At 40.6% G+C, this 13,372-nt stretch overlaps 1 protein-coding gene across 2 annotated transcripts in view; it reads left to right on the top strand.

Annotated features, from left to right (window-relative positions):
* Nucleotides 1-13,372, top strand: part of CCDC178 (coiled-coil domain containing 178) — a 447,704-nt gene that overhangs the window by 201,249 nt on the left and 233,083 nt on the right. The window lies entirely within an intron of this gene.

Genomic DNA, 13,372 nt, shown 5'->3' with positions numbered 1-13,372 from the left:
ATTAGTGTATATTGTTTGGTCTTTGTGAAGGTTATAGAGTCTACAAACTATGGTGCCAATCACTGTAAATTGATCACATCTGATCAGGCCTTCAGTACATCAGGTGTATCTCATTTTTTGAGACGCTAACAAGTCAGGAAAGTACAAATACCCCCCATATGACCCATTTTTAGAAAGTAGACATTCCAAGGTATTAAGTAAGTAGCATGGTGAGTTTTTTAAGTTGTAATTTTTTCCCACAATTCTTTGCAAAATGAAGATTTTTATTTATTTATTTTCAAAATTGTCATATTATCAGGCTATTTCTCACACACAGCATATGTATACAACAAATTACACCCCAAAATACATTCTGCTACACTTCCCAAGTATGGCGATACCACATGTGTAACACTTTTACACAGCCTGGCCACATACAGAGGATCAACATTGAAGAAGCACCTTCAGGTGTTCTACGAGCATAAATGACATATCTCATTTCTCAACCACCTATTACACTTTTGAAGGCCCTGGAGCACCAGGACAGTGGAATTGCCCACAAAATGAACCCATTTTGGAAAGAAAACACCCCAACGTAAAATCTATGAGGCATAATGAGTTTTTTGAATAGTTCATTTTTTCCAGAATTTTTTGGAAAATGTGGAAAAAAATTAAAACGCATTTTTTTACACAAAGTTGTCAATTTATAAGATATTTCTAACACATAGCATGTATATAGCAAAAATTACATCCCAAAATACATTCTACTACTCTTCCTGACTATGGCAATACCACATGTGTGAGACTTTTACATAGCTGGCCACATACAGAGGCCCAACATTCAAGTAGAACCTTCAGGCGTTCTAGGAGCATAAATTACACATCTCATTTCATTCCTACCTATCACACTTTTGAAGGTCCTGGAGCACCAGGACAGTGGAATTACCCACAAAATGAAACCATTTTGGAGCGCAAATACCCCAACGTACATTCTATGAGGCATTGGCTGCAAATAGGTATTTGGGTACTCTGATGGGCTGCAGATAGGTACTCGGGTACTCTGATGGCCTGGGGACAGATACTCCGGTACTCTGATGGCCTGGTGAAAGGTACTCGAGTACTCTGATGGCCTGATGACAAGATTTCGGGTACTCTGATGGTCTAGTGACTGATATTCAGGTACTCTGAAGGGTGGTGACAGGTACTCAGGTGTTCGGGTAATGATGGACTCTGACAGGTACTCAGGTACTCAGATGAACTGTGACAGTTACTCGGGTACTTATATGGATTGTGACAGGTACTCAGGTACTCGGGTACTCAAAAGAACTGTGACAGGTACTCAGGTACTCGGGTACTCATATGAACTGTGACAGGTATTTGGGTACTCTGATGGGCTGTGACAGGTACTCGGGTACTCTGATTGGCTGTGATAGGTACTCTGTTACTTTGATGGACTGTGACGGGTACTCGGATGGACTGTGACAGGTACTCGGGTACGCTGATGGACTGTGACAGATACTCAGGCACTCAGATGGACTGTGACAGGTACTCGGGTACTCTGATGGACTGTGACAGATACTTGGGCACTCAGAGGGACTGTGACAGATACTCAGGTACTCATATGGACTGTGACAGGTACTCGGGTACCCTGATGAATTGTGACAGGTACTCGGGTACTCTGATGGATTGTGACAGGTACTCGGGTACTCCGATGGACTGTGACAGGTACGCATATGGACAGACAGGTACTCAGATGAACTGTGACAGGTACTATGATGGGTGATGACAGGTCCTCTTTATTGGGGGGGCAATCAGTGTGATTGGTGTACACTGTAAGCGGTAACGAGATGTTACCACAATATCCTTCTCACACACGATCGGTGTGTAAGGAGGAGAACCCGGTAACATCTCATTACCACGGTTTGTTGACATTTAGTGATCGGCTGTGAAAGGATCACAGCCGATCACATGGTAAACAGCAGCTGGCCAATGGCTGTTTACCAGTGTCGGTGATGAGCAGTGTTCCCGGGAACATGCCGCCAATGATGTGCACGCGCAGCGCACCCGTGATCGCACGCATTCGCCGTGCACAGTGGGGCCAAACCATCTGTGATGAAGTCACGTGGTAAACAGCCATGACCAATGGCTGTTCACTCCCCTCGGTGGCGAGTGGTGTCTCTGTGACATGCCACCACCGAAAGAACAGGATCCCACTCCCTGTTTAGAACGAGAGCCGCACTGTCTGGCCATCATATGATGGACTGCGCTTCTAGAATGAGGCTGGGTTCACACATGCACGGTGCAAATTGCAGCTCCGGTTTCCCTGTGAAGATAAAAACAATTTATTCAGCAGTTCCTCTCTGTTGTAGCTGCGGATCAGCTTACCAGGGAGAGGGGGGGCGTAGGAGGATGTGGAGAGAATTTATGATCAGAACGGAACACATCTGTGAATCATATGCATTCCCATTGAAGATTTTGTTCCTGCACTTTGCTCCGCACTGCCTAGAAAACCCACACGTTTTTTGGGCAATGCGAAGTATGGATGCAACACACATATGTAAACCAGACCCATTGAAAAGAACATATTTTCAAATGTTTGGCAGATTGGATGCATTGTAAACCACATCCAATTCACATATGTGTGAACCCAGCCTAAAATTTTGTAAGATCCCATTAGTGCTAGTGTTTCTTGATTGTCAGTTGGGGAAAGTGGACTTCTTGCTGAGCATTTTATGGCCTCCTAAAAACTGATGGAGAAATATTCTCTACAACATTTTCTTTATAGATAATTTTGGGATCATCCAGAAGAGAGAGTTTACAACTATATCATTTTAATAGTTTTTAGTTTCAAGTTTATTTTGAAGGAGTCCTGAAGCTATATCTTAACTTATGTGGATGAGTGCATGTTTTGATAGGGTCATTGTAACCTCAGAGGCTCAAATTAAAAGCAGAGTGTAAATTATGGCTGACCCCTAGATAGAAGAGCCCTATGGACTCCATCACATTTTATTATAACTTACATTTCTCAGTCAAGCACTGTGAGGGGAATTTACTAAGATTGGAGCAGCTGTGCATGGCAACCAATCAGTTTCTATCTTTCATTTTCAAAGCTAAACTAAACAAGCTGAAGATAGAAACTGATTGTGTACTGTACTATGCACAGTTGTAGATATTCTATCTGCTCTAGTTTAGGTAAATTCCCCTATGTATTTTGTTTTCACTTTCAATACATTTTTATTGAATAATATCAAGATACAGGCTGTAACATGAGAAAGTATATATTTGTGAGGTGTACACAATTCGCTGCCAAAACAGTGACAATTAGTAACATAATTCCATGATAAAAGCCTGTGGGTATACAGAACATTGAGCTCTGGATGTAGAAATGGTCTGTAGGTTCTTTGGAAGGAGTTTGAACAGCTAAAAAATACTGAACAGAAGGTAACCATTGAAAAGTGGTTACTGTGGATACTCAAAGGGTAAACAGTGCCACCTCCTAATTATACTGAGAAGGAAAAATTGCAAAATAGGCGTGGACCAGACAAATTATACAAAAATATATTTTTATTATTGTAAACATAGAAGATCTATATTTTAAAATCCATATTCATAAATCAAGTATAAGATAAAGTGCAGCTACTGTACATAACCAATTAACAACTGCATGGAAACTTGAGAGGAATAAGATCATTCCATTATATTGATGGAAGGGAAGCGATGAAAGAATGTTTTAGGCTCACTCTACTTTATGTGCATTTCGCTTCTTCAGGTGCATCAGAATGACTAACGAAAAATGGAAAAATATAAATAAAAATACATTACAATGTTATAGCATAAAATAATTTAATAAATATGGAGTACTGTTTTACGTAACCCCGAACAGTTCAATCTAAAGTTTCTACAAACAGGCAGGACAAAGCAGAGCAAACAACTATGGGAACGTACATAAGATTATAGCTAGCGTAGTCAAAAAGTGTGCATCAAAAGACAAAGATTGAATGTCCATAAGATTTTACAGAATTATAAGCTGCATGTTAGCAAAAGGATAAGGGTAGGGTAGGGCGGGGAAAAGGGAAAGGAAAGGTGGGGGGATGGGGAACGGGTTAGGGGGGAAGGGAAGGAGAAGAGAAAGGGGGAGGGAGGGGGAACTAAGGGGGGAGGGGGGAATCAATGGTGTGTGTTTATTAAGTTAGGGGAAATTATTCTAGGTAAATATAAGGTACCAAAATAGCCTAATCACTATAATTATCAGACAAGGTAATATACTTATTAAATAATGTGATCCATGTTCTAATGTTACTACTTGATGAAAACAAGATCACTCAGATACTGATAGTTACCTTCAACTCGCCATTCATCAATTTTACCACTTACTCTTACATTGAAACTCAAATCCCAGTGTTTTCCTGACTTGATGACCAATATATGGGCCTTTCTGCTAAGCACAGTCAATGATATTAAACGGATGACCATCACTCCTAAACCTAATATTATGACGAAATCACAATTACAGGCTATTCAACGTCTGCAGAATCATCCTGACCTTGAGATCAAGGCGGCTGATAAAAAGGAGGGAACATCGTCCTAATGACTAAGATCAAGACCTCTATAACTACCCTATTATACGTAACCTCAAGGAGGCAAATTTTTATGCTTTACCAAAATTACATAAGCATCCTTCAGTGCCCCCTGGTAGACCCATTGTGTCGGGTATTAGCTCATTGACAGAGAGTGTGAGCCGTTTGGTTGATTCTATTCTTATGCCTCATGTATTGGGACTGCTGTCCTATACTAGAGACACACTTGATCTCCTAAAACACATTGAAGGCATAGTCGTCCCTCCTGATGCGCTGCTTGGGACACAGGATGTTGAGGCGTTGTACTCTAGCATACCTCATGAGCAGGGCATCGGGATGGTTCGTATCTTTCTATGTGAACAAGATCACTATCACTGGAATTATTGTGTTATGTTATGTTATGTTTATTTTGGACCTCCTTAGGTTCATTCTGACTCACAATTGTTTCAGATTTAAGGAGTCCCACTTCTTTCCAAATTGAGGGGGTGGCTATGGGCACTTGCTGTGAACCTGCCTATGCCAACCTGTACCTGGGGGGTGGGAATGAGCCCTCTTTTCTATCGATTCCCAGTCATCTTTCACCAATCATGTGTTATGTCGGTTGCGTTATATCGATGACGTGTTTGTTATTCGGATGGGTACCCCTGCTCTATTGGCCACCTTTGTTAATGTTCTTAACCAGAACCAGTTTAAGTTAAGATTTACATTTGCCAGCGATCCTCAGCAAATTACTTTTTTGGATCTCACTATCTTCAAAGATCAAGACAATTGCCTAGCCTCTACACTCTTTAGAAAAGAGACAGCAGGCAATACGTTGTTACACACTGATAGCGCCCATCCTACAGCGCTCATCTGTTGCATCCCCTATGCCTGGTACCTTAGGTTGTGTCGCAACTGTACACATCTTGAAGAATTCAAAATACAGGCCAATTTGCTTCGTGTCCTATTGCAGGCAAGAGGTTACAGTAAATCCTTACTCTGTATTGCTTTTAATAAAGCATTACGTGAATCATGTAATTCATTACTATATAAAACTAAGATGGTAAAAAACAACTAAACAAGTGGGTACTCTCAAAAACACAAAGAGCTACACAATATGTTGGCAAATCATTGGCCAATACTCCAGGAAGACCCTATTCTTAACAAATGTGTCAGTATACATCCAGAAATTACTTTCAGAAGAGTGAGATCTCTGAGAGACAAACTGATATCCAGTTATCATTCTGTCAATTCTAATTCTAGACATCCCCATAATGGCATTACTAGGTGTGGCAAATGTGCTTTTTGCCCTTGGATTGCCACCAGATTTATGCTCCCAAACTGAGAACTGTTTGTTTCCATGCAGACTGTGACACACGAGGGATTGTGTATCTCATGTCATGCCAATGTTGCGCCTTTTACATGGGGAAAGGGGCCAGGCATTTCTGTTCCAGAATTAAGGATCATGTATACTATTCTGCAAACGGCAAAATGGTGACTGCCGTGAGCAGACATTTAGATCTATATCACAAATTTGATGTATCTCTGGTCTCGTTTATTGCACTGGCTGTGGTCCCCAGAGATCCCAGAGGTGGCATATGGGACAAGTACATTCTCCTTAGGGAGACTATTTGGATTGAGCACCTCAATGCTATCCATGCCTCTGGGATTAATGAGGCCCAGACATATAAACTGTTTCTTTGAAATCCTCATTCCCTCAGCATGTTTTATAACTGTAGGCTTAAAAGGTACCTCCCTTTTTTCTGCGATTGTGGTGATTGATCATGTATTCCTGACTATTTCCAGCCCTCATAAATGACAGACTATATTGTCTCCTTATCATGTTTCCATTTGATTAAAAATTACCTTTATTTCATCTTAGTATTGATACCTATGCAATATGTCAGGAAATGTCTTTGACTTCTTAGACTTAAACATTGGATACCTAGTTAATGATGTTGTTTATTTTGTTGCTTGTATAATTTCCTATTTAAATGTTGTTATCTATTTTCTTTACAAATTTGGCCTTCTGTTTCTCGTTTCTTCTATTGGTTCTCTCTCTGGTGTCCTATGGGCAGGAACTGGCTATATTCCAGCACTATGTGGCCACCCAGCACCACACTCTGCATGATTCATTGTGGCGTGTTGGCGCAGGGAGGATCAGGTGGAGGGCGCTGTCCCTCTATCTGGTCCTAACTCATCACTGCCAGCCCCCTCCCCTTCGCCATGAATCGAGAATTAACATCCTGTTGGTGTGCAGGTGCGGGATGGTTTTTGGGCGCAATGCGTAGTGGCGAGTTGTCGGCTGGTCCGGATGACGTCACATCGGCGACGCCAATTGGTTGACTACGAGCGGGAATACTTAGGCACACTGTTCCAACGTTCGATCTAACTACACACTATCGTTGTGCCAGTATAGCGGTGACTGTTACACAAGCGGGGTGTCCTCTGTTAAGGTACTAACTCTAAGCCATCTTACCTCTTGCTAGAGATTTTCTCTTTTGACATTATTTCCATTTTTCTATGTCTCTTTCTTCCAGAATCAATGTTTTCAGAATACACTGTTCAATGTCTGCAGCTGATTGGCTTCACCCACTTTTCAGCAAATGTTTTCTAACATGTCCCTTTAACAGAAGTCAATCAAATAATCAGCTTCTGTTGAGCGGGGACAGCCACACACTAATCAAAATTCATCTGGTTCCTGCTGAACTGTGACAAATTTTGATCCGTATATAACCAGCTTTAGACTCTAGCCCCCAGCATGCTAGAGAGAGGGGTAGAACACATACCCTTTATGGACAGTAGCAAGAAGATTGAGAGAAGGACACAAAGGGACAGGGACAGTTGATTGTGTCTTTCTAGACACAGTACTGGGTATGCAGTACTTATTGAGTCTCTGTGGACATGCTTCTGATTGTCTCATAATATCCCTAAATGTGTTTCCAAGGACATATTTACTTAATAAAGATCATTTTTTAAGATGGCATTTATATTTATTTTTATTTTTCCCAAGTTTTGGTCAATCCTGTTTTTTTTTATACCAGTAACAATGGTTTTATCCACTGTGTATGATTATTTCTTCATGTATGCATGTATGTAACTATGTGTGTTGGGGGGAGGTGATGGCATAACGTAGTTTGCCTAGGGAAATACAAAGTATACATCTCTTTATTTTTGATCCAAATGCCCTTTGTGTTTAGACTACATGGCAAACAGCTCTATAAAAGTTCTCTGACTAGTCAACTTCATGATACAAGACTTTCAAAGTCACCAACCATTAAGAGAATGACTATAATAAAGAAACAAAGTATCAGCATGATCCTTGGTGTGCAGTCACCATAGGCAATTCACTTTGGTAAAACTTTATTGCATGTCACTGGATTTATTAAACATGCATTGTAAACCTAATGGATTTTGCACATATGTTCTAAATGGAAATGGAAGACATCAGGATTCTAAATACCGTATATACTCGAGTATAAGCCGAGATTTTCAGCCTCTTTTTTGAGGCTGAAAGTGCCCCCCTCGGCTTATACTCGAGTCATCGCTGTCTGCCCGCTCGATCAGCGTGTCGAGCAGACAGACAGCGGCCATTCTATAATTCAAAAGCCGCGCCTCCGGCTCCGCCTTCGCCTGTGATAGGCGGAACACTGAATTTCCCAGCAGCCTGTGTTCCGCCTATCACGGACATCGTATCATCCTCGTACTACGGACGAGGATGATACGATGTACGTGATAGGCGGAACACAGGCTGCTGGGAAATTCAGTGTTCCGCCTATCACAGGCGAAGGCGGCGGCGCAGCTTTTGAATTTTACAATGGCCGCCGAGGCGCCGACGAAGAGGGCACGGGACGGAGGCAAGGCAAGGCACGGCACGGGACGGGACGGGACGGAGGCAAGGCACGGCGGCGAGGCACGGAGGCAAGGAGGCAAGGCACGGGACGGAGGCTCGGGACAAAGGCTCGGGACACAGGTAGGCTGGACACACACACACACACACACACACACACACACACACGGATGGATACACACACACACAGGGATGGATGGATGGATGGAGACACACACACACAGGGATGGATGGATGGATGGATGGAGACACACACACACAGGGATGGATGGATGGATGGACACACACACACACAGGGATGGATGGACGGACACACAGGGATGGACGGACACACAGGGATGGACGGACACACAGGGATGGACGGACACACACACAGGGATGGACAGGCATGTCTTACCCTCGGCTTATACACGAGTCAATAAGTTTGCCAGTTTTTTTGGGGGTAAATTGGGGGCCTCGGCTTATATTCGGGTCGGCCTATACTCGAGTATATACGGTATATAGTATATTTTTGTAGTCATTTTGGTGAATACTGTTCCTGGAGAAAAGAATACTCTGCACCATATATACATACGTTGAGTCTGAGCTAGGCAAAAATGATGTTGGCTTGTGGTTGGCACAGATATGGATACTGGTCAAAATTGAATGCGTATTTAAAATGAAACAATTTTACAATGTGAACATTTTAGATAGCAGCGTATCCACAACTTGCATATTATATTCCCCTAGTAACCTAATTTAAAACTGAATCCCACCATCAATATTAATTAAGAAATTGGTATTTTCTTGTAACAAATACAAAATATGATTTTATTTAAACCAGACAAGCAGCTTCTAACATGCCTGACCTCAGGCACATTTACAAGCTCTGTGATCTCAGACTATTATTGTACCAAAGATATTTGCATTTTTACATTTTGTTGTTTTATTACCTTTAATACAAATTCATAAAGTTCACTCCGTTTACAGAATATGTAAAAGTATAGCAACAGCAAACATAGGCAAAGCTTAAATTCAATCAGAGTTTAGATAAAACGCAGAATATATTAATGTATGGGTGCAGTTATAAACTCTATTAATATAGTTGAAAGCCGTCAAGCACCAGTAGCTCCCAGAAACATAAAAAAGTTTGTATTAAAAATCACTGAACAGCACAAAAATGTGAACAATACACATAAATTAAATTCTACACCCAACTTTGCAAACCACCTTTCTTAGTAAAAGATGGCCTTTGCCTGTATTTATAATATAGTCTATTAAATTCCAGATTTCCAGCAGTGATTTGAAATTTATAGTTTTATCTCTTTAATGCACACAAGTGGAGAAATTAGCAGACATTGTAATGAAAAATGTTATTACATTTTTATCTTTTATAATTCTTAGAAGCTTATGTTACAAAACATGGTAATGGGAAGAGCAGTATTTACTGTTGTCTGCATTGAACGGTTCACAGCTGAACACTTCTCCTGTGTATTCAGTGACAAATGGCAATCACTTTTTCATTTATCTTATGACAAATAGGAGATGCAGCCACAAACTGCTGGCCGTAGCAAACTTACAGGATGAAGTTCTTTATTGTTTATGGTTTGTAGATTGATGTATTCATGCCTTGTTTATTTGTGAAATGAACAAAACTTGGTAAGCAGGCATGAAAAGAAATTTGGCCATGCAGTCAATTGTATTTTTACTCCAATCTTTCAAGGACTTTACGAGGATGTTTTCCAGTTTGGAACAAACCTTGTAATCTTCCTTTAGAAAGTAAATATTGAATAGCTAGTTTGATGCATATAGACTATGGGTGTCACATTGTGTTGTGTTTTACTCACCAAGCTCTGTGTAAAGGTATCTCTAGATTTATATGATTTATATGGTTCATTTACAGTAAGGTGGAGTTCATGGGGATACAAACCACCAAAAAGCTAGCCATAGATATTGAACTGAGATGTACTTAATTTTCCTGCATGCATACATATATGCATGCTAGTATTTGACATGTGTTTGCTTCCTCCCCCCCCCCCCTCCGTTGCCACATTGGGCACCTTTTGAGGGGGGGGGAGTGGATACCTGTGAAAACCAGGTACCCACTCCTACTTCCGGGTAAGATCACCCCACACTTTGTGCAGCAATCTCCAAAGGGCCCCTCCACCTCTCCCCCCCCCCCCCCCCCCGCTGCCTTCTGGGAGACACACGGGTCCCAGTAGACAGTGGGACCATTCAGAAATCACAGATCGTGGACCTCTAATGTTTTTTCCTTAGGGTAAGGGGCTCGAGTTCAATTTAGGTTAGGGTTAGGGTTATTTATTATTATTTTATTTATTTTTATTTTATTGTATTTATTATTATATGAATAATAATAAAGGAATAAATACATGTAAAATAAATACACAAATAAAAAAAATCATAAATAAAAAATAAATTCATAAGTTCAATAAATTATACTAAGTAACAATAAATAAATAATGAAGCCTTACCTTTAATCCTTACCCTTAAAAAAAAAAAAAAATAACTAAACACCCTAACCTTAACACAAAATAAATTATTATTATTATTGTTATTAATGTCTTTTTTGTTCGAGTTTGGGCGTTTATTGTTATATTATTATTATTATTATTATTATTATTAATAATATTATTGACAATAATACAAATGTATTTAATATTTTTTAAGGTTAGAGGTTATTATTTATGAATGTATTATCACATATTATGAATTTATTTGACTTATTTATGATGATTTTTTGTTATTTGTGTATTTATTTGACATTTATTTATTCATATATTACTATTTAATTTTTTTAGTTTTTAATTTGAGCAGAAAATCTCAACAAAGCGCGCGAATATGCACAAAATGTGCAAATGGCGTGTTTTCATTAATTTCTATGAGAATAGAAACATGGAAAAAATGCACAAATCTGCACGATTTGAGCAACAAGAAAATCTGCAGAACTTGTTTGAGCATCAGGCGACATGGAGTGGAGATATGAACCATCTCCTTAGAGAATCATTGAATTTTTCTCCTCCAGCGTTTTAGAGCTTAAAGCTTCAAGCTACAAAACGCTCAGGTGTGAATGCAACCTTATGCCTCGTACACACGATCGGTTTGTTGGCCAACAAAACCATGGAATTTTATCCGAAAGGTTTTGGCTCAAACTTGTCTTGCATACACACGGTCACACAAATGTTGGCCAGCAATTACGAACATAGTGACGTACTAGACATACTACGTGGTTTTTCAGCTCTTTAGTGCCACCCTTTGGGCTCCTTCTGCTAATTTCGTGTTAGTAGAAGTTTGGCGTGTGTTGATTCGTGCTTTTCTTTTTGCGTTTTTCATTTAACGCTTTTCAGTTTGTTTCTGAACAGCCATTCGTCAACCAGTCATGTTGCGTAATCAGAGGAGATAACGTATTATTTATTATTGGCCTTGGCGTTATTGCTTTGAAATTATTTATTTGGTTGAATAACGATTTGATTTGGTATATTTTCTAAATTTTTGGATGCATAGAATGTACTTTTTGGTTAAGTTCTATTGGCAGATTAGCTATTAGCATGTCTATATATATATATATATATATATATATATATATATATATATATATATATATATATATATATATATATATATATATATATATATATTGTGAGGGGTTAGCTCGGCAGCGGGTGTGTGTGACCCCCTGGATGGGTTCACAACACAAAATCAGGCACAGTAGACAGCGTTGTAGGTGCAAAAAACAAAAGATGTGGTTTATTTATGCTACATGCAGCGATCCATATAACAGCCAAACAAAAATAAAACATGAAAATAAATCCTGGACAGCTTGACCTCTAACTACACACTTAGATTCCCTGTCTAACAACTGAGAGCAGCCTTGTGCTGCCCCAGTCCCTGTCCCTGTTGTAGAGGTTTGCCACACAGGCGTTAACTCACCGCACAGAACAGGTGTCACACTCCCCAGTCTATACAACACAAAAACTGGTTCCAGGATGGAGCATCTCCCTAAGCATGCTGGGGTTTTTTGTAGAGGTCTTAATGAGCCCACTTACTTCAGCTGGGCTCATTAACTCTTTCCCTCTAATTGTAAAAGTCTGCATAAAGCCTGAATCTAGGGCACACATATTTCCCATCCTGGATACAACCAGGTGATTTTACCTGCTTGCTGCCACATACCCCCCCCTCTTGTTTCAACCTCGGGGTTGTAACACAAGCAGTCAGACACGCATGTATCCGAGACAAAGCATCCACATTCCCCATTTTAACACCAGGGCGATGCTTAACTGTAAAGTTAAATTCTTGTAGGGCCAGGAACCACCTATTTACCCTTCTGTTGGTCTCCTTGTTCTGAGCCATCCACTTTAAAGGAGCGTGATCAGTCACCAGGTCAAAGTGCCTACCTAGCAGATAGTACCGAAGGGAATCTAGAGCCCACTTCACTGCTAAACATTCCTTCTCAATCGTGGCGTAATTTACCTCATGGGACTTTAACTTCCTGCTGAGGTAAATGACTGGGTGCTCTTCCCCGTTCCAGACCTGGGATAACACTGCTCCTAACCCAACGTCTGACGCATCAGTTTGTACAACAAAGTCCTTAGAGAAGTCTGGTGAGTACAACACTGGCTGGCTACATAAGGCTGTTTTTAAGGACTGAAATGCTTCTTCAGCCTCTGGGGACCATTTAACCATGACGGACTCTTTCCCTTTTGTCAGGTTGGTGAGGGGCACAGCCTGAGAAGCAAAATGGGGAATGAATCGTCGATAATAGCCAGCGATTCCCAGAAAGGCTCGTACCTGTTTCTTGCTGTTGGGACGTGGCCAACTCTGTATGGCCTCGACTTTATTGACTTGGGGTTTTATCACCCCCCTCCCAATAGTGTACCCAAGATATTTGGCCTCCTCCTGTCCAATGGTACACTTCTTTGGATTGGCCGTAAACCCAGCTTCCCGGATAGAGTCTAGGACTGCTTGTACTTTCGGCAAATGTGAGACCCAG

This window comes from Lithobates pipiens, unplaced genomic scaffold (assembly GCF_037356315.1).
Source record: "Lithobates pipiens isolate NorthernLeopardFrog02 unplaced genomic scaffold, aLitPip1_a1.2 Scaffold_19, whole genome shotgun sequence".
NCBI lineage: Eukaryota > Metazoa > Chordata > Amphibia > Anura > Ranidae > Lithobates > Lithobates pipiens.
The sequence above is the reverse complement of the archived record's forward strand: the minus strand, read 5'-3'. Positions and strand labels throughout refer to the sequence as shown.